Here is a 6,303-nt window from a genome sequence, read left to right on the forward strand (position 1 = left end):
TAAATATATTTAATTATAAATATTTATAAATGTATTATAAATGCATAAATATATATTTATATAAAATTTATAATTTATAATTTTTACATTTATATAATATTCATTTATAATTTATACATTTATAATAATATACATTTATATATTTATAAATATATTTATATTATGTATTATGTATAATATAATACATTTATAATATATTGATATATTTTTATATAAATATATAAATATATTTATTTATAAATGTATTATAAATGCATAAATGTATATAAATATAAAAATATATAAATTATAAATTATAAAATACTCAAAAATATGTTTTAAAAATACCTCTAAAAATAATCCAAAAAACATCTACAGTAAAAGTTTGTCATATAGTTTTTGAAAAACAACCCCAAAAACAACTAATCCAAACGGACTTGTATTTCAAAAACGAAATGCTACAGTATTGTTTTTGAAAAACAACCCCAAAAACAGCTAATCCAAACGGACCCATAAATTTTGTATAAATATCAAAGGAGGGAGAGGATAGTAGTGTATAATAAGGTTCAACCTTGTATGGTCAAAAATCATCCCAGAGTCATAGTAGTAGTAGTAGTCATTAAGCAAACCAAAATAAAAGAAAAACGTGTTAACAGCAAAAATGACAAAGACTGTGAACAAATGAATCTACGTACTATTCCGAGACAAGTATTTAGCAACAAATTGACCGGTGGTTAGCTAATTGCAAGACCTCCAATGAAATAATCCGCCAATTATTCCTCTGTTTTCTTGCTGATTGGTCTAGGAATATGTTCTATGCCCATTTAAAACTCTCTCTTGCACATCCTCCGCATCAATTCAGCTGAAAGAAAGGTGCTCATTTGGATAACTCCTTTTTTTTCTGGAAAAAAATTTTAAAATATTCTCTTGATGCATTTTTTTTTAATTATCTTTTCACTTCATATATATTACGTTATTACAATATTTTTATTTTTTAAAAAAAACCCTCAAAAATTCCGACCTAAACTAGCTCGAATCAGAAACAAGTTGCACAAAAAGTTTCTTTCAAATAAATCCATTGCGAAATTGTTACGTGCTTGTGCACTCTTTCAGTGCAAACTACTGCTTCCAACTACAAATATTAGTCCACAAACTACCTACCATGTCAAATTTGAGGAAAATCATTGGAATATTTGAGAACAAAACAAAACAAAAAAAAGTTTTCCCTTCAAGTAGACAAAGGATTTCAATTTTGAGATTCACAAGGCGCAACCTACCAGAGTAGGTAAATGTCGCTTAGAGTATATCAAGTCAAGAGCCATGGATTTGCAATTTGAAACATTCAATTTTTTTTTCCTGTCCCGTAACATTCAATACCATTAACTTTCTTCAAAAATTTCACCAACTATGTGTTTGGATTGCCAATTATTTCACTTTATTTACATCTTATTTACACACATTAATTTGTTTGCATAATCAACACATTTTTCAGTCACCTTTTTATCTCACATACATCATATCAAAAAATATTAAGATACTTTTTCACAAAATTATCTTAAATAACTTACAATCCAAACACACTACCTGTTTTCGATTAAGCTGACACGTACAAGTCTTGCGTGTGTCAAGAATGCTGGTTTCGATTGCTCTTTCATGAATCTCATGTGCTTTCTTATATTTACGAGGGAACAAGTAACAGGTTCCAAGATGATAAACCATTCCACAAAAAAAAATAGTAATAAGTTAGGAGAGATGCCGGATATCTTAAAAAGGTTGTTTAGAAAATAGAGAAATTGTATCACCATAAACGAGTATACGAACTTTTATATTAAAAAAAAAAAAAAAAGCTTTAAAGATTTCATCATCCAAAACAAACTTAGATCTATTACGAAGGTTTTTTTTTTTTTTAATAAGTGAATGATCTTGAAACTTACAGGAACATCCAACTCAACCCTTCCAAGATCTTTTTTTCTTAATAAGTGAAAGGTTGAAACTTAGCTAAAGACAATTTCACTTGCACCTTTGCACTCGATTTTCCCTCCTCTTCTGCTGAAAGCAACAAAACGCAAGAGAATGCTACTTTTAGAATAATACTGTATTTTCTTTTCCACCTCAAAAGTTCGTGATGAGGTTTGGGAGTAAAACACAATTAGTTGCCCAATACAATTACAAGACATGTGAGACTTTGGGCTTGTTCTCGATTAATTATTTTAATTGATTATATATTTTGAGTTTGGTTAATCGATTTTTCCGATGTGTTGAATTATTTTTGTATTCTAATTGTAGATTTTTTTTAATAACCAAAAAATAAAATAAAATTTATAATCACCCAAAAAATAACTTTTATTGATTCTAATTATTCTCTATAATCAAATTTTGTCAAATCTAGAGCAACGGAGAGCAAGATTTATGCTCTTTCAAGCATTTTCCTCCAAAAACAATTTCCAGGACCCACTTCAATCAGTATTTTGAAATCAATCTTTTCCCTAGTCAAGTAGTACTACTGTAATATTTTGATTGTGATTTTCTGTAAAAAAAATTTTTACATTTTTCACTAACACATTTCTCAATCACCTTTTTATCTTACATATATCAAATTGCTACAGTATATTTTTTCTATATTAAAAAAAACTCATAAAAATAGCAATCAAATGAGAAGTATCTTAATCCGTCTGCACAATAATTTTTGTCCTTCTCAAAACTCATGTCTATTTTTAAGGGACTATTATTATCATTATTCCTAATTGAGCAGGGAATTTTCAAATCCCTCAAGTACGTGTAGATAAAAACCCTTTTACATTCACGGCAGCACGGCTACCACGCAAGCATGCTCAGAATCGCCCATTCCTTTTACACACATGCACAACGGAAAATACAAGAAGCAAAAAAAAAAAAAAAAAAACACTTGGTCAATTAATATGACACGCATGTTTGAAAACTCAAAAACAATTTCTCATGAGTCGTAAGCAACATATATATAGAGTCTGATAGTTATCTAACAGATGTAACAAGTATGGGACCAAAGCTGGTGAAAAAGACCTCAAGGCATTTTAAATTCCATAAGGTCCACAAAAAAGTCAGAAACAACAATCAATCTTGACGAAGTTACTGCGAATGCAATTTGCCTGAGGACTCTTCAGTCTTGGCTGGTGCCAATGAGGCTTATCAATTTAGCTGCTAGTCCACGTCTTGTGGCCTTTTGGGCAAATGGCAATATGAACTTTCCAGGAAGGAAGGCAGCAGGACATGTTCTTTCGGGTCACCAGCGAGCAAGTCCAAACCGTTTGTGTTTGGTGGGGTCCGAAACAGATCTGCACCCGATTTGATCGTAATTTGACACCCGCCCATTGTAAAATTAGATTAGATTAGCGTTGAATAAGCCAATACTTATCATGTTCCAATCTTAACTCTATAATATTTGCATACTCATCATGTTCCAATCTAACTCTCTTATATTGAATCAGGGGATCTTGGATTTACACAAAGTTATGTCAACGAATGGGGGTGTTGGGAGCGTTTTGAGTCTCAGCTGTCATGTCAGTTCAAGCACGTTAGCAGCCGATGTGTAAGAAATATTTTAGTTTGGTTTGACTAAGTCAAATTTTTTTTTTTTGAATGTTAATCTAAAATTTTACTTAAACTTGTTGTAGAAGTTGTAGAAAAATTTTTTAGAGTGTGCAAACTTTTGAATATTTTGAAGTGTATAGTTTAAAAATTTTAAGAAATTTTTTTGAAATTATAATAGTTAGAATTGTTAAAAATTTGTAACAGATAAACTTGGCCAAAAATAACAAGGCCTTTGAGTTGTTTAATGCATTGGTGGTATACTTTTATACTTTTTCGAAACCCCAAAAGGAAAAAAAAAAAAAAAGAGCAAAGATTACAGATTGCTGTTCTTTCTCTGAGTTTGTTGTTGACATATTATTGTTATGTTTTTAGAGCAGATTTTACTCAAATCAATTTGGATAGAGTGTTATTTAAAATATTATTTGAAATAATTACTGTATCACTTTTTGTGATGCGATGTATGTGAGATTAAAAAAAAGAGTGATTAAAAATATAAAAAGATGAGTTGAGAAATGTGTTTATGATACACGTAAAATATTATTAGAAATAATATGGTATCCAAACAAAGAATTTCAAGAAAATCACTTTGAGCATTTCAAATTTGGGCCTTCATTTCCATTGCCAGTGGAAGAACTTTTAAATGTAGACACAAAATAACTCTTGTCATGTGCTTTATAGAAAAGACTAAATTAATAACTCTTGTAACAAGGACATTCTTGAGCTGAGGAAATTAGAATTTTTACCCAAGTAATAAATGCCATGTGCTAGCTCCTTCTCCTATAGAGGAAGCAAAAATTGAAGCAACAACTTCTATGATTAGGTGAAGAGAAGAAAATATATAAGTTCCAAATCATGATAGATATATATATAGGTTCCAATCGTCTCACGCTTTGACTCTAATTTTCCCGCCAAAAGTCAATATTGCTGTGTGTTTTGGTCTAGGGCAGAAGAAAAATACTCAAGCTGGTCCAGAATATAAAAGGACGCAATTGAGTCTGCTCTTCTACTCCAGTGTACGGCATGAAGCTGGCGAAGACTGTGTGTGTGGCTGTGTTTGTACTTTGCCGTGGACATATATAGACATGTTTGCACGGTTTTAGTTATTGACGCATACGAAATATAAGAAACAATTATGGTTGTACATGAAAAATAATTTCATTGCACATTTAAATTATTTAACAACCTACGCTGGAAGAAAAATAAATAATGCACCGCGGCCAGCTGCTTCACATATCAAGCGGCTGGACCGTATGCATGTATTAAAAGACGCCGAAAACAAGTTACAGTTTGTTGTTGCCTTCTTCATAAAACTACTGCTATTGCTTTCAAGTTTCAACCATACACTTCTTATTGGTTAATGCTACGTTCACAATGTGACATCGAACCAAACAAGCAAATGTTAATGAAACGTTTGGCATTTTTAACCAGTCTATAGGGTTATTATGTATAAGAACCCGTTTTGGATTTTTTTTTTTTTTTTTAGGGTTTTTATAAAAAAAAAATATGCTGTAACGATTTGATGTATGAAAGGTAAAATAGTGAGAATGGTTACATATCCAAAATAGGGAAGAAAAGAGTCCGAGGAGACGGCGAGTGATTGTTTTTAATTTCCTGCTTCTACTATTTTAGGTAGAAAATGGTGAGCAACTAGTATTTGGTATGCAAGAAACTTTAACACGGAGCATTGGAACTTCAATGGCAGCTGATGGTTGAAAAATATCTGATCCCTAGTATTGAAATATTATAATAAGGTCCGAGCATTACAAGAGTGTCAAGAAACAAAGGTGAAAAAAAGAGAGGTTTCAACAGAGTCGGTTTACGTTAATGTCAGGGCGAATGAATATAGATGGACGTTACGGGCCTTAATTGGAGTTGGAAAAGTAAAAAAAAAAAAAAAAAAAAAAACAAGCAAACGGAGTGCGCTATGACGTGCCAAAAACGTAACAATTGGCAGTTTCTCAGGTCCGTCTTTCCAAGCTGAAATCAATTGTTCATGTCTAAAATTGGCTTTAAAACAAAATAAATCAATGAGTTGTTCAAGTATGATTGATCTTTTCTTTTGAAACTTTTCCAGTATGGGCTTTCCAATTTCACCAAGATTCTGGCAGTTCTTGATAAACTTGTCAGTCATACTTATAGCTGTCAAACAAATTCATTTAACTAAATTTACTCATATCCGTCCATAAATAGATTGGTATGAATATCTTAAATTTTTGGCATATGGATATAAATGAGTTATTCAATAATACTTATTTAATAAATGGGTATTATTAGATAACTCATCAAACCCATTTAAAATTGCCTTCCTCCAAACCTCCTATTTTCGTCTATTCTTTTTTTTTTTTCAAATTTTTCGTTTTGTCATAATGTTAACTACTTTTGTTTCATTATTATTATTATTTGTTGGTTTTATCTTATCATTTTTTTTTTATCTTAGTTTGCTCATTTTTCAGCATTATCAATTTATGACAAGTTTTAACCTCTTTTCGTACTTCTCCTACAAGAAAACATGTTAGAAGTTCAAATTTTTTGGATTAAATTTTTATGTTAACTTTTACAGTACTTAGTTCAAATTTTTATGTTCTTATTGCTTAATTATTAAATAGTATGTAATTTTGCGACATAGAGTATATATGGAAAAAATTGATAATTAGGTTTATTGAGCATTATAAGTAAATATTTAAAGCTAATGATAGATGCAAATGATTGTATAAATTGATAACTTAGTTTGTAAAAATGAATTTACAAAAAATTAAA

Source organism: Coffea arabica, chromosome 11c, assembly GCF_036785885.1.
Source record: "Coffea arabica cultivar ET-39 chromosome 11c, Coffea Arabica ET-39 HiFi, whole genome shotgun sequence".
Lineage (NCBI taxonomy): Eukaryota > Viridiplantae > Streptophyta > Magnoliopsida > Gentianales > Rubiaceae > Coffea > Coffea arabica.